Below are 26,050 nucleotides of genomic sequence, written 5' to 3' on the forward strand. Positions count from 1 at the left end.
AAAAATAGGGGAAGGAAACAAACAGACAAAGGTACCCAGTGTTCTTTTTTACTTCAATTGCTCTTTTTCACTCTAATTATTATTCTTGTTATTTTTGTGTGTGTGCTAATGAAGGTGTCAGGGATTGATTTAGGTGATGAATGTACAACTATGTAATGGTACTGTAAACAATCGAAAGTACGATTTGTTTTGTATGACTGCGTGGTATGTGAATATATCTCAATAAAATGATGATAAAAAAATAAATAAAACAAAAAAAAACAAAAAAAAAACATGGCAAAACATAGCTCTAGATAAAGTGGTCTGCTTCTTAGCAAGCCCGGTGAATAAATTAACTGAAACCTTCACAAGGAAGAGCAAGGAACATCCAATAGTTTCATACTATTCAATTTCCATTGCAAATGTTTCTTCCTCTCCTGCTAATTCTAGGTCAGGAATAGAAAAAACAACTGTTTTTGTAACAATCTAATTTAGTACAAACATTGAAATATTTCATTGTAGATTATTCTTTGGTAAGATTTAAAGAAAACTTGGTTTATTTTAATATAAGAATCATTATAAATCATGTCGAAATAGATGTTAAATTTAGTGTCATAATTTAATTTTTAGGAGGTGATATATATGAAGTCTTTTTATTTTACCACAGTAGACTCAGGAATTCAGAAAAAAATAACACCATGGATTTCATAGTCAACATTATTAGATACATACACAAAACACACAGATACACACACATCTGTCTTATAGAAACAAGTTAAAAAACAATTTAAAAATCTCAACAACTAGACAAAGACAATAAAAATAGACATATTTTTAAAAAGCTTTAAAAACTTGATTAAACTATGGCAGATAATGGAAACAGAACTCTGGATTAGAACTCAAAAAAGCGTATTTCATTTAGGGGTAGGTTATAGCTACTTTGTAGCTGAACTTATGCACCTTGATGCAATGAAAAGGCATATTTATATTTCAAGGAGAAATGTTCAGTATGCTAATTTCAGATTCTTTGAAAACTTTCATTGATCACTTGTCAGAATTGAGAAGTATGGTAAAGAAAAAAGAGAGTAAATTTGGTTAGAAGTAGGAAGAAATTCAACCTGCCTTTAGTTTATTGAAAGCTTGACTCTTGTATTTCTCCGTATGGGCCACGTTTGTCTCTCTTAGTTGATGCTGTCCTCCTAGCACCTGGCCCATCGCAGATACATAATACATAATCATGGAACAAATTAAGCAACTAATCTGAAGAAGTTCATGTATTAAGTACTTGTTACAACTATGGTGAACTCATTTAAATCTGGAAATAGGAAGGGAAAACAAAGGACAGCATTCTTTCTGTCCACCATGGTTTGGTTCTTAAGTAGAAAGAGGGTACTAGAAGAAGGGGGTGCTACTTTCCATTGGGAGGACTTCCTTCTTTCAGTGTTACTGCTACCTAGGGTTGTCTGTGGAGTAAAAGCAGAAGCCAGCCCATTTTTACCTTCCAGGGTAAACTGGAGTATAGAGCAGCAGGCATAGGTATAATCATCTCAAGGCAGTGAATCGGTACCCATGGAACCAAAGACCAAATATAACCCTATAAAATTCATACCAACAAACATTTTATGGTAACTGTGTATAAAACCCTCCTACTAAGCATAAAAGAGCTACTAAGACTTGCCTGTTATAGCAAGAGGAAGAATAAAATATGGAGTCTCAAGCCTAAGTCCAGAATTATTTTACTCAAATCTCTTCCCGTTAAATTCCACTTGCTTCAACCAGAACGAAAGCCAAGGAGTGTTTGTGTGATGGATATGAAGCATTTGTAAATAAAGCTAACTTATAAACAAGTCAAGGACCACTTTATACACTTTCCTTACATAGGTATGCGGTTATAAAAACCTGTTACAAGCCTAGAGATAGAAAATTCCCCTAACCGCAAAGTCTAATATCTCAACCCATAGCTTGAACGCTCTTTGCCTCAGAAACTTGATCAAGGATGTGAAGGTAATGAGGTCTGCTGCAAATGTCCAAATATAAACAATTGCATGTTGACTCTAAAACCCTGATGGGTGTTTTCATCTTGAGTGTTTAACTGCTTTTCTGACATGGTGAGAGATACTATCTTTCTAACCCTTTAGCTGACAAAACAGACTTCTCATCCCTATCTGCCTTTTCACTCATGCAACACTTTGACTCAGAAAAGCATGGCAACATTTTTTCTTTATGTCAAGGCTTCAAGGCCACTATGAAGAGTACAACCATTTCAAACACTTCCTCATTCATCATCATCGGCTCCTGTTTTTTATTGTTTCTCCAACCTGCCCATTGACAAAGACAGCCGCTAATAATTATGTTTGAGGCACTGGGCTATGTGATTTAATTGCACAGGCTTGTGCCACATGTCTTATTCAGTTACACAAACTTGATTTCCAAAGAAAGAGCTGCCAGAGAAATGTTCTTAGCTGTCATCTTATTCACAAGCTCCAGAAGATGTGCATACTGTACTGTTAAGTGGATGTACTTGAAAATTGTTTTCATGGGTTTTTTTTTTCCTTTCACCTTCATTCAACCCCTTCTAAAAGACTAACACCCATGAAGAGTGAGGAGTATACTACTCATTGGAATCTGATAGGTTTTTTTTTTTCCAATTGCCCTTATTACCTAACAGCTGTATAAGGTAATCACATTGGAAAGTCAGAGATATTTTTTACTTTAAAACTGAAGCAAAATATTGGCAGACATACTCTTTTGGGAGACAAAATCATCAGACCTACTAGCAAATTTATTATAGGAAGAAAAAATATATATATATATAATCAGTTATTTTCTTTGCAAGGTACTTCCTTTCTCAGACAGATTTTATAGACTGCCCTTAGCTTTTACTATAACCTGATAATCTTACCTATGTTTATAGAATATTTTTTTTAAAAGTCTAAGAGGAAAACAATTTAAGGAAAATTATTTCAAGTGGATTTTATCCAGAAGAACAAGTTGACATATTTGAAGAACTGATATTGCTGTGAAGATTTTTGTTCTTCCTGTTAGAAAATTGATACATCTCCTTGATTTCCTTTGGTTTTACCAAGTCTAGTTTTTAGTATGTTTGTTGAAGCAAATCTCTCCCAAATTGACTGATATATTCTGATCAAAGCTGTTTCATTTTAGATGTCTCTCTTCTACTTCATCTACAGCTCCAACCTAGACAAGCACCCATATTCACACAATAATTTAAATGAAGAATATCACAAAACAAGCATGAACCCAATATAAGGAATATTTCCTTTGAAATTTGTGACTCAGACAATCTTTCTCAGTAGTTCTGGCAAAATTACCCTCCAGTCTGCAACACAAAACAGCTGTTTTAGGTGGCAAAATCCTGTCAAACTGAAGCACCCAACCCTTAAGAATGGATTACTGGCAAGCCCTTGTTCCAATTTATCTTTAGTCTGTACTGAATCTGGACAAACAACTGAGAATTTGTGCCAAATTCCTCTTCCTATAATAGGCAGCCTGGCTCCCTAAGGAGACAGGAGTTTTCAGAGTCTTTGTGTCCCCAGGGTACCTTCCAATACAAAGCTAGTCTAGGGTAAGACACATTAATAGCAGCTTCCTCTTGTCATTCTTAAGCTGTCCTTGTATATTTATTAGTCCATCTCCATAAGTTAAATGTTCTGCATGTATTTTTGCTACTACAATGTTTATCTTTACTTATTCAAAAACTCAAACTTGTTTAATGCTTTAGTGAGTGGCTTTTCAACATTTCCAAAAGTATTGCATTTTCAAAGAAATCTGGGTAAAAGGGCTTTATCAGCAACATGCAAGGAGACAGTGGCAGCTGAAATTCTCTTTCTCAACATGTGGCTTATGTTACAGCTATGCAAACCCCCAGCTTTTATCTCTGGGAGTTGCGAAGTAGACTGCTTCTAAGGTCTCACTGTCTAATTAATCCTAACTTAAAATTCACCTAAGTCAGTCTAGCATGGATAGGAGGTTGATTTCTTTTAGCTGTTCCACCTTTCACCTTGCCACACATCTGGGAAATATTCAGTTTAAGATCAGATCCAAGTGTTTGCTTTGGCAGCACATATACTAAAATTGGAAGGATACAGAGAAGAGTAGCATACCCTCTGTGCAAGGATGACATGCAAATTTGTGAAGCGTTTCATGTTTTTTCAAGCTGCACATTGAAAGTTAACATCTTTCTGTATGTATGTTATATTTTACAATAATGGAAATAGGTGAAGTTGTAGAACTGTGTCCCATTCGAAATATGACTGTTAAATCATATTTTGAAAGTTATCATTGTTATGTGTATAAGCTAAAGTTCACCAAAAAAAAAACTGCATCAAAAAAAAAAAGATCAGATCCAAGCCTTTTGTCATTAACTACCTTAAAACATTAAAATATCACCAATAATTTGCCTCTGTCCCAGAAAATTAAAAGCATACTTGAGACAGAAATATGAGGCTGCCTCTAATATTACTGGCAGTGACTGAGAGCTGTCCTTTTATTATAATGGGGAAAAAGAAATTAGATATTCTCAGCTGAAATAGGTTGAGTAAGTACAAATGGGAATATTATATTACTTTCCTAATATAACTGCATATACGTTTTTATGTGGGTGTTAAAAATGAAGTTTATTAATTACTACTTTTGTCTTCATGCTTCGTGTACTGTCATTATGGTAGAGAAAATGCATACATTACAAAAATGATATATAATCTGGTCTCGTAGAAAAATATCCAAATTGTAATCTGAGCTGTTGGAATGATAGGTTATGGATTGTTAACTCAATTGATGAGACTTTTTTTTTTTTGGCTAAGATTATTGCCTGTTTAGTTAAAAAAACAAAAAACCAAAAACCTACCTGGATCTTTTGCTTTAGACCCAGGCCCAGTCTTAGAGACTGTATATTCTTGACAAAGGTGACCTTGTGGAAGAAACTCATTATAAACAGTTATGGCTTACAAAATGAGAGTAGGTCATGACATTTATACACTATAGTTAATGGTAAAAGGAGAGATGGGCAAATGGAAAAGGTTTGAACAGATGACTGAAACATTTATTTGGGAGCTGGATTTAAATTTCCAACAACCCTCTTCCCTTTGTCAGGGCAGAAATTAAGCTAGACTGGATATTCCTTAAATTTTTATCATTTATTTTAGGAACTTCTTTGTTGTTATGTCACTCAATCCAAGACTTTGTTTCACCATATTTTCCATCATGGAACTTTCCTCAAAAATTGAGACTCTAGGAAACCGCTTGCTTCAAATACATCCTCCAAATGCTGCACCCGCAAATTTTATGCAATTGTGGCTTTTGTTATCTAATTGCATTGATCAGTAAGAAGAAAAAAAAAAAAGAAAAATGAAATTGAAAATGTGGCTCTTTGTGTCTTTTAATTGGAAATTCAGAAAATTTTTCTCATGCAATTTCCGTGTCTGATTCAATGTTTCCTGAAAGCACTGGCATTTAACACATTCTTTAAAAGGTCATTTTGCAGACATATGAACAAGTTGTACTGAGAATGTTTTATGTGCAATTAGTGTTCCTTTCTCTGTAAAACCTTGCCAGCTTCTTAGATGAATGAGGATCCACCAGCTCGGTTTTCAACACCTTCTGTATCTCAGGGTCTGACAAAGCATTGTTGATCCCATTTTGCATGCAAAAAACATGTGGGATGAGCATTAAAAGCAGTTGCCAGAGCAACTATTAAAATACACAAACCCAAAGACCACCAAAGGCAGAAATCATGTTAGCTGAAAGGAATGTAAAACAGTGCCATATATCTTATGGTTACTCCATACTTATTGATTGAGTTGATATTTACATGTGGATATTTTTGGGCCTGAGATGGAGACATCCAGGCTGTGTTCTGATGGTAGGACAGCTGAATATAAATAATTGGAAAAAAATTTTAAATTCCTCCTTCTCTCTCTCCACCTGTTTAGAAACAACAACTAACAGTATTAAAATCCACTAGATGGATACCAATGGAATAATACAGAGATGTGTTTTTAGTGGCATCCGTTGATAGAAGGTCTAGCCTTGGCTTGGCAAATAGTGAACTGTATGAATTTGGAAGAGCCAATTAACTTCTCAGAGTCTCATCCCTCGTCTGTAAAATAAGGAGGTTGCCCCAGAAGTGATTATCAATGCCTTTTCCAACTTTACAATTCTATGATCTAAGAACAAGACCCAAAGTTACAATTTAAGTTTTGGCACCTGATTTTATACTATGCTAGTGCCATGGAACAGCTTATTTAATTAATCTCACATGTTTAATTTCTCTGTGTAACCTGGTTTGACTGTGTTAGTTTACTTCTCTTTGGCAACTGCAGGTAGTTCTTAAAAGAACACTTATACATGCTTTGGAATTAACTGCAATGCCTACTGGTGCACATGTGCTACTGCCCTCTAGTGGGGGGAATCATATCTTCTATCCATGACTCAGATTGATCATGATTGTGTTTCTCAAAGTTTAACACACTAAAAATCACCTGGCATGGAACCTGAAATTAAGCATTACAAACTCCTGGGTGATTTCAGTGTTGCTGGTCTTGGGACCACACTTTGAGAAGCAAGGGTTTAAGTCATTAGTATTCTTTGGTACATAATTGGTGCAAGTAAGGAAGGAAATATATTTAGAATACACTATGAAGAAAGTTTCTAGCTAAAAGACGAGGAAGGAGGGGGAGGTAGAGGTGAAAAAAGGGAGAGGAGAAGACGAAAATGAGGAGAAGGAGAAAGTGGAACAGAAGGAGGAGATGTAGAAGGAGAAGGAAGAAAAGAAAGACAATGAAGAGGAGGAGGAGAAAAAGGATGAAAAGCAGGGGAAAGGGAAGGAGAGGGGGAAGTGGGAGGAGAAAATAAATCCACCAGATTGAAAGGTTTATGTGAGAAACCTACATTGCTTTGATCACTAGCAATCTATAGATAGTTTTAAGTCTAGGTTTAATAGAACAGTATATGCATTTGCCCTTACATTGTGCTCGTCTTACATTTTAGTAAATTTTCATTAATAAGCCACAACCAAAAATCTTAGAACTAGTTGAATCGAAGTCAGGATTTGTACAATTCTATAATTACTTAAAAACACAATCTAGAGAGAACATATTTACCATTCTTGTATAATTTATGGCAGAATTAAGCTCTCTTGATACGACAATGAGTACATATGCCCAGATGCAAATGAGATTCTTTAGGCAGAGCAAAATGGTCTAATTTAAGCAACAACAAACTACAGTTACTGAAAGTCATGACTTTATGTTCAAAGCACTCTGCTAGGTAATAGGGATATATATGTGAATGAGGAAGCCACAATGGTGCTTTGTCATGGAGTTCTTGGCACAGAGGGGAAGAGAGAAAATTAACAATCTTAAGGATCTTAAGGATCTTACAGGAGATTAAAAACAGCTCCCAGAAGAAGAGGCAAGACGGTGGCATAGAGAGGTGTGGAATTTAGTTAGTCCTCTAGAGCAACTAGTAAATAGCCAGGGACGACTAGTAAATAGTGTGGAACAACTGTTGGGGGACATCCATGACTGGACACACATCACACAACAGCCTGGAATGGGGGTAATGGCTGAGATCACAGCATAGAACTATAAGTACAGGTTCTCAAACAGCACAGCTGCCGTCCCTCCCCCACCAACCCAGCAGACTGAGCTAAAACACGTCCCTGTGGAAAAATGAAGGAAGTTAACTGGAGTGAGGGAAAGTAACTCAACCAAGCTCCAACTGTGGTTTTAATTAACAAATATGGACTACTGAATACAAGCTACCAGCGCAGATAAACTTGGAGCAAGCAGGAAAGAAATCTGAGGTTCCTCCCGGCAGTTTGGAGGCAGGGCTGGCACAAAACAAAACAAAACAAAAACAAACAAACAAAAAAATAAATAAATAAAAACAGAGGCTTTTGGAGATGGCTGAGCTCAGAATACTGGAAAACAGCTGTGTCGTAATAAAAGGGACACAGAAAACCAGGTACCAACACCAGTCGACTGGCGAAACTGGGTGGCTGGGGATTGGTTCTGAAAAGGGGCTTTCTCTCTTTTTCCTTTTTTTTTCCTCTCATTCTAAGTAGCTCAATAGAGAAAGCCTCAGGCCTTTTCAATTCCCAGCATTGACCCAGGCAAGGGTGGAGTTAACAGAGTCAGAGAGACAAAGGAGGATATCAAGTATAGAAGATAAATCCCTAAAAAGTGTATCTTCCCAAAGAAAAAGGGGACAGGGCCCAGCTCAAGTGGCTGCACTCCCTCAGAGAATTCAGACCCCGGGGTCTGGGTAGGAAGGGGAATAGAAACAAATTCAGCTTGGCTTCTGACACCATCAGCCAGGACAGGGTCTGCTGAGAATTAAAGGGGCCACACCACTTTGCACCATAGGGAACTGTGGGCTGACAAGTGCCGCCTGCTGGGTAGGACAGGAAAAGCACAGTCTAGAGGCCTCACAGGAAAGTCTGACAGTCTTCTGGGTCTCACCCTCAGGGAAACCTCCTCCTTCGACCTGGGCCTGTATGGTTTGGGAAAATCTGATTGGGTTAATAAAGGAGACCAGACACCTAGGCAACAAAAAATTACAAATCACACTAGGAAAAACAAAGATATCCCTAGTCAAAGGAACAAACTTACACTTCAACTGAAATACAGGAGTTGAAACAACTAATTAAAGATCTGCAAGCAAATATGCTAAATCAATTCAAAAATCAAATCAATGAGTTGGAAGATATGGCAAAAGAGATGAAGGATATAAAGAAGACATTGGGCAAACATAAGGAAGAACTCAAAAGTTTGAAAAAACAATTGGCAGAACTTATGGGAATGAAAGGCACAATACAAGAGAAGAAAAACACAATGGGGATAAACAATAGCAGGTTTGAAGAGGCAGAAGAAAAGATTCATGAAGTGGAGGACAGGTCACCTGAAATCCTACACACAAAAGAACAGACGAGGAAAAGAATGGAAATATATGGGTAGGGTCTCAGGGAACTGAATGACAACATTAAGTGCATGAATGTACATGTCATGGGTGTCCCAGAAGACAAAGAGAAGGGAAAAGAGGCAGAAACATTAATGGAGGAAATAATCACTGAAAGTTTCCCATCTCTTATGAAAGACATAATATTACAGATCCAAGAAGTGCAGTGTACCCCAAACAGAATAGATCCAGATAGACCTACAACAAGACACTTACTAATCAGATTATCAAATGTCAAAGACAATAAGAGAATCTGAAAGCAGCAAGAGAAAAGCAATCCAACACATGCAAGGGAAGCGCGATAAGACTATGTGTGTATTTCTCAGTAGAAACCATGGAGGTGAGAAGGCATTGGTATGATACACTTAAGATACTGAAAAAGAAAAACTGCCAACCAAGAATTCTACATCTGGCAAAACTGTCCTTCAAAAATGAGGGAGAGTAAAATATTTTCAGACAAACAGACACTGAGAGAGTTTGTGAAAAAGATACCTGCTGTACAGGAAATACTAAAGGGAGCACTACAGACAGATAGGAAAAGACAGGAGAGATAAGTTTGGAGCACAATATTGGGTGACTGTAGCACAAAAATGTAAGTACACTGAACAAAGATGACTGTGAGTATGTTTGAAAGAGGGTTAGCAGCATGTAGGACACCAGAAGGAAAGATAGAAGATAAAGACTGGGACAGTATAACTTAGTGAAACCTAGAGTGGTCAATGATTGTGATTTAATGTACTAATATGTTTTTAAACGAGGGAAAACAAATGAATGTCAACTTTGTAAGGTGTAAAAAATGGGGTGGTATTGGGAAAAAACACAATCAATGCAAACTAGAGTCTATAGTTAACAGTAACATTGTAATATGCTTCCACTAATTGTAACAAAGGCAGTATCCCAAGCTAAATGTCTATAAGAGGGGGACATAAGGGAGGGGTATGGGATTCTTGGTGTTGGTGGTGTTGTCTGACTTTTCCATTGCATTTTATTTTAATTTTATTTTTCCTTTTGTAATTTTTTAGTTGCCATTTTTTTTTCTCTTTCCCTTTCCTTTTTATTTTTACTTTTTTGCCTCTTCCTCTTTGTGGAAAAAATGGAAATATCCTTATATAGATAGTGGTGGTGAATGTATAACTATGTGATTATACAGGGAACCATTGATTATTTACTTAGGATGGAATGTATGGTGTGTGAATAAAAGTGACTAAACGTAAACAGAGGGATACAAGTATTAGAGAAAATATAGAGAAAGGGATGCACCTAATCACTATTGGTGGGGAAATAGAATGGTGTAGCCCCTCTGGAGGGCAATGTGGTGGTTCCACAGGAAGCTAAGCATGGGGTTGCCATATGGTCCTGCAACTTGGTTACTGGGTATATACTTTGAAGAACTGAAAAGAGGGACACGAATGGTGTCAGTATTCACGATTTGCAGTGGATGGAGGTGGCCTAAGGGTGCATTGACTGATGAATGGAATGGCGTTCTGTGGTGTATACATACAAAGGAATATTGAGCTGCTACAAGAAGGAGTGAAGTTGTGAGGTGGTGAATGGACACTGTGTACCTCATGTTGAGTGAAATAAGCCAGAAATGAAAAGAAAAACAATATGATGCCTCACTAATGTGGACTAACTGTAATGTGCAAACTCAGAATTGAATCTGAGGGCATAGGATATCAGGAGAAGGCTTATTATTAAGGCTGATAGATTGTAAGCTCTTGCAGCAGTTACATCTATTCCTGAGTTGTAATGGTTATTTCTAAATTCTGAGATGCTGAGCTCTTTGTGTATAACCTGGTCGATCCCTGGAACTTTGGGTATCTGTGTGACACCTGAGACTCAGAGCCAGAGTCCAGTAGCTGTCAATGTCAGCACTACCTCATACAGCAAATGTTAAGGTGTCTGAAAAAAGAGATTAGACTTCAATTAGAGTTATGAACAAAATGGACTGGGTTAGGACTAAGGTAAATCAGACTAAAGGGTAGAGGACAATATTGATGGTGTTTTTAAAACTTCAACTTCTGTGTGAAACCAAAGGAACAGATGTTTATTAGGTGCAAAATCTCTCTCTATATTTTTTTGTAACACACTGTATCATTTACCTTGTATAGTCAATTTATTCAAACAACATAATTACATGGAATGTAGAATAGGGAGTGAAATCTGGTTGGTTTGTACAGGTTAGTGCAAAGCCCCAGTATATCCCAGAGTAATTTGGGCAGAGATAAAAATGTATTTGCAAAGTCCCCTCAAAGGACTGGGGGAAAATGTGGAAATACTAAACTTCCCCACCTGGGGAATTAATGATATTCTCACAAGCATTGCGGACTACCAATTTAGAAGGCCAAGCCCTTGATCTTGGGCTTGCCCTTATGAAGTCTGTTGCTGCAAAGGAGAGGCTAAGCATACTTAAAATTGTACCTAGGAGTCACCCCCTTTGAACCTCTTTTGTTCATCAGATATGGTCTCTCTCTAAGCCAACTCTGCAGGTAAACTCACTGCCCTTCCCCCTACGTGGGACGTGACTCCCAGGGGTGTAAATCTCCCTGGCAACATGGAACATGACTCATGGGGATGAATCTGGCCCTAGCATTGTGGGATTGAGAAAGCCTTCTTGGACCAAAAGGGGGAAAAGAAATAAAACAGAATATAGTTTCAGTGGCTGAGAGATCGCAAATCGAGTCAAGAGGTCATTCCAGAGGTTATTCTTATGCATTATATAGATATCCCTTTTTAGTTTTCAGTGTATTAGAATAGCTGGAAGGAAATACCTGAAACTGTTGAACTGCAACAGTTGAAGATGATTGTATAACTATATAGCTTACACTGTGTGACCATGTGATTGTGAAAACTTTATGGCTCCCACTCCCTTTATACAGTGTATGGACAGATGAATAGAAAAAGTAAATGTATAATGGGGAGGGATGGGGGGTATGGGATGTTTTGGGTATTCTTTTTCACTTTAACTTTTATTCTTATTCTTTTTTGTGTGTGGTAACGAAAAAGTTGAAAAATTGATTGTGGTGATGAATGCACAACTATATAATGGTACTGTGAACAATTGATTGTACACTGTGGATGACTGTATGGTATGTGACTATATTTCAATAATCTTGAAAAAAAATGCTCCCTTTTATGGTTATTACTATGTACTTAACACTGGCACTAAGCACACTGTGGGTATTTTCTTGATGGGTCTTTACAGCACCCCATTATATACATAAAGAAGCTTAAGCAGAGAGCTCAGAGTCAACATACAACTCATAACTGACATCCAAAGTGTGGGCTCTGAACCAGTAGATCATGTTGCATTCCACTGGTTTCCAAAAAGTTAACTTCAGTTAACTAACAGATGAAGGGGGTCCTTTCCATTTGTATGATTTGATTTCCATATTCTCAATGGCTATCTCTTTAGTGCAATGGAAGGAGATGATGCCGAAGCTGCCTGTTTAATAATATGTGTGTGTGAGTCCCAGCCTCTCTTCATTTACATTCTACGTGTGGGTAGTCTGACTGTAGGAAGATGGAGACCTGTAGGAGATGGGAAGGAAGAGCCTGATTCTCCACTGTGTCCTAAGTCTGCTCTTTACTCTACCCCTTCATGACAGCTTCAAATACATTTTACTTTCTTTTCAGAAAGAAATGATACTAGTCACATGGAGCAAAAGGATTCTACAAGTAGGAAGGGTACTTTTTCCTTAAGATAATAGTGAGTATTACTTTAAATTTTATCTTCCCAGTTTCCTGCTCCCAGGCAAGCTCAAGTTGTCTTATATCTTTGTGATGCCTCAGATCATTTTTACGAACAAAGATATTATGCGCTATTGTTAGGTCCACAATATTAGACCTTCCATTTCTCTCAAGGTTATTGTATTAACCCTGCACTCCAGATCGGGGATCCATTTGAACATCCTGCTGCTTCTTCTAGTCCATCCCTCCAGTGTGTCTGGAATATTCCTGGCCTCTTCTACAAAGATCACCTGAAATCCAGTAAGCAATATAAGGTTTCTACCATTAACTAAAAAGAAATGCCCATCACCCTCTCATCTCAACTACAAAGGGGAATATAGTTACTTCACACAAGAAAAACTGAACTCAGAAATGCTTTGGAAACTTATCAATGGATCTACCTTTAGGGATCATATTAAAGAAAGGCAGTAACTTGGGTTGGACAGACTGGATGTCCATAATGGTTAAATGAATTGCCTAGCTTTACGCAATTCATAGTTAGCCCAGCTGAAATTTCAATGCAGGTTTTCTCAATCCCAGCCTAATGCTCTTTCTACTAGCCATAGAAGAATGATCATATTGTAAAGTAGCTAAGAGCTGATATGGTAATACCAGGAGAACATAAGTGCAGCTGCTTGACATGGTTCAGTCAGCTAGAAAATAAAGATACTAGTCATAAAGGAACCCAGAGAAAGCTCAGTAGAAATTGATCATAAATTTGATTATAAATGCTGGGAGGAGGGGGGGCTGATATCATAACTGAGCAAAAGAAAAATCCTAAATAGCTCAGAGGAATTTTTCTCTCTATCTTCTGATCACTCCCATTTGAACATTTCCCTCTATTAATGTTATAGAATTTTAAAAAGAAGTAATATTGCATTTGGTTTAATTTAACTTCTTCAACATAGTACCTGACTCAGAATTTAACCTCAACAAGAAAGAATGATGAATAAAAAGCTAGGGAATACAATAAAAATCACCATTAGTTATAAGGACCATCCTATATGCTAAAAATATGTCAATCACAACATAACAATGATCATTCATAAATTCTTTCTAAATAAGAAATGACCTTTTGCCTCTTCCTTTAACCATGGGCTATTAATTGGAAAAATCTCCAGATTTCTCTTCTCTATATCAAGTTAAGCTTCAATGTTGGCTGTATCTTCAATTCTGTCCATAGGTAGTATTCTAGTTAGGATGTATGTCGTATACCATAAAAATCTCTTTGCATATTAGGTACACTTGATCAAAATAAAAGAAAATTTAAGCAAATTCCTCCTAGGAATTCTACTAGGAAAAAAAATCACTCTAATTTTATGATCCCAAAACTATATGCCAAATACAATTTTTGTCATGTTAAATTAATTCATTGATTTAAAACTTGAGGATCATTAATGGATATCAGTGAAATTCTGTTTATTTAGAGCAGTATTTTTTATTCATATTTTGACACTTGGAAGCCAATCATGGAAAAAAAGTCCTTTGTACAAATTCACACAGCAGAAAAGCTATATGCTTTGAGTTTGCAAGTCAAAGTTTAATTTAGTTGTCCCCTCTCTTGACTACACATGTTGAAAAAGCGTAGATTGTGAAAATAGAAAGAAAATACTATAAACAAACTTTAAAGAAAAAGTTATTTTATATGCATATCCATTTTAATAACTCATATAAGCATTAATATTCTTAATATTAAAATATAATATAATTAATGAATGTTAATGATAATGACTTCAACAGAGGTCTAAAAAATATAGGTCAATTCTGTGAATCAGATCTTTGACAGACTAAAAAATAATATAGAATAAAATTTAGACAAGACAATGTAAAATATATACCATTTCTATGTGTGTGGATAGTGGACCACATTTGTATATGAACAATCATTTCTTATTCATCCTAATCATTTCATATCAGTGAATACATGTGCTCTCCAGCATATTTTAAAAACAAGTTTTCATCAGCATTTTGTGAATATACTTGAAGAGCTGTGGCTCCCATTGCTGCTAATTATTAAGGTATTTGTATGTAAGTCTGAATTCTACATATGTATTTGCACTTTTTATTTCTAATTTATTGAATCTCTTTAATGTAAGTACCTCACAATATATAATTTTTTTCTATCTGAAAAGTTATGTAAACAGTTTAAGAAATATTGATGTTTCTCAAAGTTGCTCACAGAATTTTAATACACATTTTTGTACCAGTTAATATTATATATTTTCTTACTGTTTTTTTGTGGTTTGCTTTAATAATATTGAGAGATAATCATTCCCAAGCACACACCTTGATCAAAATCACTGATTATCACAACATTTTGCTTGTTTTGTTTTGCTGTAGTCATATCACTTCATTTCTCAAATCCCTTCCACTTTGGAGTGTGGTGGGAGAAGACTGTCACAGGGAAAGATTTCTCTAATAAATAACATAATGGAGGGGGAGGCTTTATATAGCAATGTTTATGCATTTGGGTTTTAGAAATTAGAAACTTCTTAAATTCAAATCCTGCTCCTGCAACTTATTAACTGTGTGATCTTGGGCAAATTATTTAACCTTGTAAAGCCCAGGTTTCTTCATCTGAAATATGGGGTAATAATAGAACTTATTTATAGAACTTTTATGAGAATTAAATCAGATGCTGTCTTTAAGGCATGTAATAATACATAGTAAAAATGACATTTATTATTATTAATATTAATATGCTTTGCATATTTCAGAAATTACAAACAATCTGAGTTATATTCTATCTAAGGTAAAGTCTAAAGAGAGGAAGTGACATGGAAAGAACCAAGTGCTTAGCAACAAATTTGGGTGAAGGGAAAAGCAAAATAGGAAACTAGGAAAACAGTCAGAGGAGAGTCTCAAATATCCTTCAATCTATATTCCTCATCGATGGCCTAATCCAAAGTGAGACAAGTCCATCTTAAAAAAGATTGACTGCCATCATTATACCACTACTATTGTAAAACAATTTCTCTAATCCTATAAAAGCCTCTAGGGTCTAATGTTATAAAAATGGTCCCAATTTATTTTGCAAAAATAGCATATCTCTGACACCAAAATGTGATAAAGATAGTACAAAAAGAAAGCTATATTGAATCCTAAAAAAATCACTAATCAATTGAATTCAACAGTGTAGTATGAGAAAATGCCATTACAATCAAGTGAGATTTATCCCAGGAATTCAGATTAGGTCAATTACATCCAGTGACACAGCTATTATAGAAGTTTAAATCAAACAAAAATTAGAAGCATAACTATTGAAATGAGGAAGCCATACTATCATTCCCTTCATATCATATGATTATTTAATTAAAACAACATAATAATATATTGAAAACCTTAATCATTCTTTAATTTAGTTGAATAAAAGATATTCTGAATCTATAGTTTTTCTATATGCTGACCACTATTAGAAAATAAAACAAAAATAATCCTTTATAAAAGCATGAGAAATAGAATAATTGGAAATAATTGTAAGCAAAATGTGCAAGATTTATAAGAAGAAACAAAATGTAATTGAGGTATATAAAAGAAGACTTGCATATAAAGAGAAATGAATATTGTAAGCATTTCAGTTTTTAATCTATTTTTTTTTCCAATGCAATTGTAATTCTAATTTCAATTGTTTTAACTTGACAAGAGTCTTATGTTTCGTTGGGAAAAATAAATGGTTAAGCGCAGACAAGTTTCATCTTTCTTTAAAAATAAGTGTAATGAGGAAAAGATTTTGCTCTCAGATATTAAAATATTGTATACAGATATAATAATGTGAACAATAGGATAGTGGTACAAAGATAAGAGTGGTGGATGGAATAGAAAGCCCAGAAACTAACTGCACTACATATAAAAATTTCCTTCAAGCAGAAGTGGAGGGGACTTCTATTCAGAAGCATGACACGACCTTTTAACACTCCTCAGTTTGCACAAGAAGATGTCATTTCTATCTCCAGCTCTTCAAATGGTTAATCCTCATTCTGCCCTCAACTGGCTGCATATATTAGTGGCACCCCAAGGACTTCTCTTTTTTGAATACTCTTGAATTTATGGTTACTCAATTTCTTTCAAAAATTTGTATCAGAGTATCAAAAATTATGAAGGAATGAAACCCACTCTTCTACATATGAAATTAAAGGCTATACTTGAATTAAACTCATCCGAAAGCCATGGGCTAGAAAATAACATATCAGTACAAAGCAGATTTCCTTTATAGTGTTGTTCTGTTTGTTATAAAAATATAGTGAAGAATTTTTCCACCATATTACACAAATATCCTCCTTTCTGGACAGATAATTTGTGATTTTAAGAACAATTAGATTGTATCTGTGAATCCTGAATCTTATAATACACCAAACTTGCCCTTTCTCACTAGCTGCTTGAAAACCTAAGAAACACTATTTGTGATGTATTCCTTGCATTTGTATAGCATTTGAAGGGGGGAAAGAGATTGTGTTAAATTACTGCTGACTGCATCTCTAAATCCAATTATGATTTTTCTTTGTTCCAGTTTTCTTATTTTCATATTCTTTCTTAAATAATTTAGAACCAGGCACATTGTAAATAAATAAAACATAATTACGTAGTATGTAAAATTTAGTTTATGATTAACGTAGTATCAAAAATCAGAAATAGATCTGTTATAGGGAGATGGGGAAATTAACTATTTGGGGGGAAAAGGAGGTGGTTGGATCCTTTCCACAAATCAACAGTGAATTCCAAGCTAGTGCAAATATTGCCTTTGAAAAACAATACCACAGGACAATCAGAAGTAAAAATATAGGGAAATAATCTAATCTCAAAGTATGGAAAAGCATAAAACACACTGGACATTTTCTCTAAGTTTTGAAAATGGCAGATTTGAGTATAAATATAACTAATAATTCTGTACAAAAGAAATGGTCAGAGGTGCCAAAAACAGATTAATGCATTAAAAAATACATTGAAACATTGCATAATAGTGAAAGACTAAGAACAATCTAAATGCCCAACTAGAAGTATGTGTTTAAAATTATTACCCTTGCATTTGATTATTATATTTCCACAAACAATCATAGATAATATGCTAGAGAAATATTGAAAATAACATTATTTAATGATTGGAGGAAGTGATAATAATATAAGTTTTAAATATGATAATACTGTATGATGAAAACTCTATAAATGCTACATATTTAAACATGTATCCTATATATTACAAAATTTTTATATCAAAAAGGAGAAAGATAATCCAAAATAGTGATTGTTTCTGAGTGATGATGGTATTATTGATGATTTTTATTTTCTTTATACTTTTCTATATTTTCTATACCAGTTTTTAGAAAGTTTTTATTTTTTTCTGTGTTTTTAGAGATGGGTATACAAAATCAAGTTTCAGAAAAGATCGTTTAATAATCAAAGTTGAGTGATGCCAAAAGAAATAGAAGTCATGATGTTCTAGGTAGACTTCCTAGAGTTCTTATGGTGATAGGAGCTACTTGCACCATTTAGTGGAGATAAATGCCATATCTGTAGTTGAAGGTGAGGGCACAGATACCATTCAGCTTGAATGCAAGTGTCTGTCTTGCATGTTCAGCTTCTTAAGGCTTTGATGTGTTTAAAAGATCAGCAAAGCTTTCCCCTTGTCTTCTTCCCTCACTGCAGCACAAATTCAAAGAATTTATTATGAAGTGGATAAATTGCAATAAAAGCCTCTCCTCGGCTTTAAGCTATAATATACATTTTCTCTGTAACTTTATTTATCAGAAATGCCCCAACAGCTGAATTAAAATACTCTATTAATTTTTGTTAGCCATTTGTGATTAATATGTTTTGATTCAAGTATCAAAGACAAAAAAAGAGACATGTTTTACTGTTAGTCAAGGAGGAATGTAGGAAGATAACATAGAGAATTAATGTAGAAAAGCAAGCTATCATCTAGAGTAAGATTACCTACCTAGCTACTTAATAATGAATTTAAAGCATGTTAAGAACATCAATTAGAAAATGGAAAGATGTTCATGTCAAACCAAATCAATGAATCTAATTACCTGTTCATTTCGGACCAAATTTATTTAATTTTAAAAAGCTCTTCTCTATTACTATTTTCTTTTATAAAAGTAATCGAAGAACAAAATAAATATGATTTAAATGTAGATAGTTTACGAAAATTTCCAAAATATCTAATTTGACTCTAGAGATATTTAAATCCAAGCCAAAGAGCATTTATATTTATTTAATTATTTTTATTTGAAGCCTGTACATAAGTTCTAAATATCATAAGAGATGACCTGAATTTAGTTAAATCATTTAAAGTTCATAAGTACACATAAGTGTAAATGAAACCACCCCCACCACACACCCAAAATTACAAATACTTGTAGTTTAATTGGTTTTTAACTTTTCAGCATGCAAATGACAATACTGTCCTTACCAGATATTAAAATAATTTGGGGCTGCAGGAAATAGAAACACAAAACAAAAAAACAAATAAAAATCAGAATATATGGAAAATTACTATTTCTTTATATGAATGGGCTTTGTTCTATTATAGCTAGACAATTCTCCATGTTGTGTATTTGCAAATTATCTAAAATGCAGTGATAACCTCCTATCAACACTCTCTGTAAGTGAAACCATAACCTATTAGGCTCATGCTGAGAAATTTCCACTTGTTTCTTCTTTTTCTACTTTGAGATTCTTTGAATGGTGTCTTCTTATCTTAAAGGTTTCCGCTGGCCATTTGACCCCTATCTTTAACATCTTGTCTTCTGCTCTTTGCTCTTCAGCTCCTCACCTTCCCACTTTTGACTGAATTCTTTCCCTCTTACAGGTTTCTTATTATCTCAAACAAAGGACTAGCACTTCAAGCCATCTGCCACCATTCTTTTCATATTCCTATCAACACTCAACTCTTGCCTCTAAAAACTTAGGTCTCCAGGCTCGCACATCTCTTTAAAACAAGATGCTCATGTCCTTTAATTTGAATTTCTTTCTCCACTGTTTGGTTAACAGGGCAGAAAATGGTAAGAAATCAGGATTTATGGGAGACTGGGAGTAAGTAAATTTAAAGTAGAGACATATTTTTGTCTCCACTCACCTACCACCCCTACTACCAAAGTGATCATGAGTTTTTCATGTATGTCCACTTCATACATATTCACCACTTCTGAAAGTTAAGGAGAAGTGGCAGGAAAGAAGAGAGGGATAAAAAATGAAAGATGACTGTAGCCCACAGAAATTGTAGGTGCAAGGAAAAATCAGGAGTCTCCATCAATGCTGAATTTGGAATGACATTCCTTGGGACAGCTTCTTTCCTAATCCTGGCAATAACTATCTGAGAATTATTAATTTGGCCAATAGTACTAAACCTTTGAAATCAACCCTTGGGTGCAGAAAGTGCCACCTTTTCAGCACCCTGGTGCTTACCTTTAACTCTTTAAAATGCACACTGCTCTAATTTAATATCAAATTATGAGACATAATAAAAGTTGGGAAGTTTAGGAGCATGGCATATGCAGGCATAAAGACAAGAGGTGTTAATCCTAGGATACAGTTAAATGTTTCTTTATCACAATGGCTATAGGTATTGTCTTTTGTGATAGTTTTACTTTTCATTATTCTAACAATGTTAACATAAATGACTGATAGCTGGTAGCTCTCTCTTTATAACTGGAGAGTATTACAAACCTGAAATTCTAAAAGACAGTGCTATTGAGACTTTAGGCTCCAGTGGAATAGCTTTTTTATTTACACAGCTAGTTCTCTTTCTAGGATTTAGAATTTCCCACCCTGGGTAAATTCAGAAAGACAAAGAAGACAAGAGAAAGATAAGAGAATTAGGACTTATTCATTCTCCTTTACCCAAAATGAAAAAACAAAATGGCAGTCAAAGGAAGAATAAACCCAGGAAAAAACAAAGTCCACTTCCCTATGTAAATCCTAGAAATTAAGATGAGAAGAACCTCAGTTTAAGGATTGGTTTATATAATGACTTGAAATATACTTTACATCTAATAAGAGAAAAATTTACACTAAGAAGTTTTTCATTTTTTCAGCATCTGTGGGCGCTGTCTGAATGTCTAGGTTCCAGAGTAAAAGTTTGCATGAGTGCCAGGTGAAATAAATGGAAATAAATTTTTGTTAATTTAGTAACTATTACAGAGATTTGTTTTATAATGAAGTTTGTTTCTCTCCTACTTATGTTGTAGAGATTCATTGGATATATCTTGGAAATTTCATATATGTAATAACTACTCGGTTAGACAATAATTACTTCATTACAGCTTTGAGCAATTCTTAGAAAGGGGCAAGAATTATAAATAAATGAACAAACAAATAAATAAATAAAATGACACCACCCAGCTCTACTTCATTAGGTCATGGATCTGATTTACTGAATACAGTGAAAGGCCAACATAGTATACTTCTTTAATCTACATGTTTGGATAGATAGATAAAACCGATCGATAGATAGAAGGACAGATGGATAGATGACAGATAGATTGATTGATTGATAGATGATAGACAGATTGAGCTATTACCACACCTCAAGCTACTTTAAAACTCAAGATATGGGCACAGAGCAATAAAAGCTTTATAATGTCCTCATAATAGACCAATCCAATAGTCCACACAATAGAACAAACACTGCTTGTTTAAAGAGCTAAGTCGGCTAGGGTACGGTTACGAGTTGCCCAGCACTGCTATAGGACCTAAATGTAAGAACAGAAACATTCCTGGATATGATCTGAGGTGACCAGGGGGGCAGCACAGAATAATGGATTGATCATGGCCTTTAATATCACACGGATCTGAGGTCTGTTTGTTACTATTTTGGATGATATTGAGCAACCTTTTGTATAGGTTTTATACAAAGAATAAATTATTTAATTAATGGCAAGTGTACAACAAAAAGTGGTTATTTTTATTTCAATATTCTAACTAATCCAGTATGCTTTACAGAAATACTAACTGATGATGATGAAAGGCAGAGTTAGGAAGGATGCTTTGTTTCCTGACATGAGTTTCAAAAACTAGGTACATATCACTTAAAGACCCCATTATACCATTATTTTTTGTGAATTTAAACTTATTTGGAAGTTAGGGAATTTATATTTACAGTCCGTGCTTCCTCTTGCTATTTATTCCTTAATTTACTGACTCCTCTATAAAATAATGTTCTTTTAGTCTTAGATTTGATCTTCATGAGTATCATGGACAAATCAACAACTGCTTAAGTACTACTCATATATTATTTGCTGTGGAATACAAGGAAGTAAAAGATATACTTCAGCATTTACACCTTACTCTTAATTCAGTCACAGGAATTCACTGAAAAATGTGTAGGCATGTTTTGTCAAGAGGTAAAACAATTTTGTGAAAAGTTAGCAAACATAAACTATAGATGCCAAAATCCAACTATAATACATGAATTTCCAAATAAATAGTGTAAACAATAACTTCAACAGGAGTTCAAAGGAACAAGGATATTTTGGATTAAGAAGGTTATGGAAGGTTTTATGGGGGGAAAAAAAAACAGAACCCATTATTTTCAGCTATAGGTCAAACTCAGTAAGGAAACAGGCAGAAGGAAAGAATCAAGGGGCATGAAAGGGAAAGGGATTTGACAGTGAGAGAAATGAAAATAGGAAATACTTTAAAACCTTGCCCACACTAAAGTTCTTCTACATTTTTCTTTTAACACTGGTTACATGTTTCAGGATATTTTGATAATTTAGGTTGGAGAATGTTACTTCCTAGGTTCAGTGATGTCTGTAAATTTAGGGACGTCAATCTCTCTCTTTTGCATTAATATATAGAACCTAGAACATTAGGGTAATTCTAACATAATGAAGACTTCCTCTAGTTTTTACTGCATTATCTACTAGTCCCAAATAATTAACCCTTTTCCCAAAATGTCTCACATAAATTCCTAGAATCTCATTAGTTTCATAATAATTTCTTCACCATTCTGCCAGTCTCCCAACTGCAGGGAAGAAACATCTTCAGAGAATGGCATGGATTCAGATGAAGAGCACCTTTACATGAAAAAATAAAAAGAACTGGTTTAGAAGTGATATTTAATAATATAATATGAATTTTCTTTACAAGAAGATTTTTTTTTCATTTAAAGCTTCCACTTAGAAATGGATTTTCCCATTTAAAGTTTCACTTTATATGTGATTGAGATACAGAGTTCTCATTCCTCCACTGAAATCAGTGCTGTAGGGCCTAATAAAGTCTTATTGACTGAAAAGGGAAAGGAGACTCTTCCCAATCATGGTTTAATTCTGGATTTTGAAAGTCTACTTCTAATGCAATTGTTCAACTTTAGGAAATATGGCTAAAGATCATGCATAAGCTGATGGTATTATACAGTTTTATCCATGTTTTGTACAACCTTTCCGATAGGTTTTTACATTAAAATACAGTCTCCTAAAATATGGGACATATAACATTCTATATGTAATATGTAGAGGGCACATGAGGTGTTTTTGAGGTGACACATAGATATTGCATGAAATAACACTGAATTATGAAACAAGACACTAACTCCTTTTTTCGGTTCTTCTGGTTATGTCAAGGAAAGTCATTTTGCTAATTTGTCTTTAACACCTCTGTAAAGCTTGCTTATCTCCCTTTCTAACAATTGGAACATGAGGCTTCAGACTTAGATTCTTGTGCAAAAATGTAGTATATAGCTAGTATTTAACAGTGATGCCTTGTTTCGTCATATTTAAGGTGTTATGGTGGAAGTGGGCAAGTGGAAGCACAATATTAGGGACTGAGGAAGAGAATGTTAATAATAAATAAATATATTTAATTCTATGATTATCTTCTATTTATTGCAACATTTATGAGAGTGATATGACAATAACAATTTCTTTTATAAAGTAAATTAATGTTAGAAAGCAAAATGAGTCAATTTAAAAAAAAGATTTAGTAAATAATAGGATAGGGGGCTGACAGATATGACAAAGGATTTGTGACAGTGGTATGTGAATGACTGACATTGAGGAGACACTGTTGATGAAGTACCTCAGGAGAGTAAAAAAATCTCACTGCATGCAGACAGATTAAAGCCAGGAACCAGAGAGATGGACAGATGTGAATCCAGACACTATGACCCTAGAGGACATGCCATGTTAGACGGTCAGAAGTCTGGGCAGGAGAGCAAGCAAAGGGATGTGCACAGAGAACAACATGACAGGTAAGCAAGAAAACACTGAAAAATTCTTAGCTCCAAGTCTCAGGCAAACTCCTTTTCTAGTCAGACTACTTTAATGCATCCCATCACCTTAGTACAGTTGTGGAACTTTTGAGCTTAAGGGAACTTCTTCCCTTCTTGGAAATAATCAGGGAGATGATTATACCATGTTGAATTAAAGATGAACTGCTAGGAAAATAGCATTTGGAAGAATTTAACTTTTCAATAGGTTGCTATAAAACCATAGGATATATAATTTGAAAATTAAAAAAAGAATAAAATGAATGTTTATTGTTTCTTAAATGTCAGAAAAAAACAGTGAAAATGTCAGATTTTAGCAGAGTTATAATTTGGGTACAAGTTAAATACATTTTTCTTTTTCACCAAAATTAGGGTCAGTTTACTGATTTTTTTTTTTTTTTTTTAACCAACATTCTGACCCTCTTTTGTCCCCAGGGACAAATATTTGGTATTTCTGATACTTGGGATTGAAAGAGTACAAGTTTTCGTTCACATTGATTTTCTGTGAAATGTTTCTTAATAATAACAGTAAGTTTTAGCATTGTTCTGATTTTATGGTATGTACTGGGTCAGTGGTTTCCAGGGGTCAGTAAAGGAAAGGAAGCTTTTGGACTTTCAAAGGATTTCATTTAAAAAATAACTTTCTGAATTTGGATAAAAGCACTTGCAAATTCCTAGTAACTTCCCTGATTCAGGCTACATAGAGTGTATGTGATTATTTGTTGGCTTTTTACATTATATATAAACCCACTCTATGGCCTTGGACCCTTAAAATATTTCATTTACTACAATCTATGGTCATATCACTTATTGTCTATAACCTGAATAAGCAGCATTTTCACATACATATGCTATTTTTCAAATACATGTGGGTATTTGTTAGTAATAAAAGGTAAACTTATTTTAAAGCATTCATAATACCTTTTTTCTTTATATAAGTATAATGATTCCATGTGGGAGTTTTCAAAATATTTTAACTTAATAAAAATGATCTTCAAATGCCAAAGGTTGGAAATTACTGAGAGCATATGTTTTGTTGTATTAGAATATAAGGATGATAGAATGAGAAAGTGGAGAGATAAATCTGAAGATACACTGGGGAAAGATAAATATTCTAAGTGATCATAAATCTGAACTAAAATTATATTTCCCAAGAATATCATATTTCAACAAAATTTTTTATTCTTCTGTTTATAAGAAGAAAATAATATGTTAAAACTCTCCATTATTATTGAATTTCCATTCATCTTAGTCTAAGTGAATGACCATTATCAATTCCTACCCATATGCAGGATTGCTCTCCATTTAAGATGGAGCTCTCTCATCTTAAAAACAACCTTTCTTTGACCTCAAGTTCTTCTCCAGGTTTCTCTCCATTTTTTTCTCCCCTTCACAGCAAGATATGAAAGTTGTCTGTGGAAATTCCCATTTTATTACTTTTCATTCTCTTCCTCAGTCCACTAATATTGTGCTTCCACTTGCACTCTTCCACCATAACACCTTTCATATAAGGCACCAACAACTCCCACATTGGCAATTCCAATGGTCCCTTCTCTCTCTCACCATACTCCTCCTTTCAGCGGCATTAGACACAGTCAATCCTCCATACTTCCGGAAACAGCTTTTTCACTTGTCTTCTGAGATGTCACCCTATCCTGTTTTTTTCTCATATCTCCTTGGCTCCAAGTCTCTTTTCTCTCTTCTCACCTTTTTCTACTCAATATAGAAATATTGGTTTGACCTTGGTAGACCTGTGTGTTCTGTATCTATACTACCTCCCCACAGGTGATCCTCTTTCAGTTCCATGGTTTTAATTTCCATCCACATGTTGATGATGTCCAAACATACATCTCCAGCCCTGACCTCTTCCCTAAGCTCAGAAATCTCTAACTACTTAACAGCTGCCTTTGAAATTTTAATAGTGATTTTAATTTTTCCAAAAGTAAACAACTGATTTTAGCTCCCAAGGCTGTTCCTCGCCCCGTAGTTTTTTTCATCTCATCAAAAAGCAACGCCATTCACTCTTTCTCTCATTTCTGAACCTCCCACCCATATTTATAGTCAAAAATGAAGGTATTTGTTCTAAGTCCAAAATGTATCTTGACTCTATCACTTCTCTACATCTCCATTGTTAGTGCTATCCAAAGCTATCATTTC

At 34.7% G+C, this 26,050-nt stretch overlaps 1 protein-coding gene and 1 non-coding gene across 2 annotated transcripts in view; one reads left to right on the plus strand and one right to left on the minus strand.

Annotated features, from left to right (window-relative positions):
• FGF10 (fibroblast growth factor 10) overlaps nt 1-26,050 on the minus strand; it is a 101,561-nt gene that overhangs the window by 27,729 nt on the left and 47,782 nt on the right. The gene's annotated exons all lie outside the window — the stretch shown is intronic.
• Nucleotides 4,045-4,151, plus strand: LOC119506604. Its single transcript, XR_005211018.1, has one exon. It is a non-coding gene; the product is annotated as a U6 spliceosomal RNA (small nuclear RNA).

This window comes from Choloepus didactylus, chromosome 11 (genome assembly GCF_015220235.1).
Source record: "Choloepus didactylus isolate mChoDid1 chromosome 11, mChoDid1.pri, whole genome shotgun sequence".
Classification (NCBI taxonomy): domain Eukaryota; kingdom Metazoa; phylum Chordata; class Mammalia; order Pilosa; family Megalonychidae; genus Choloepus; species Choloepus didactylus.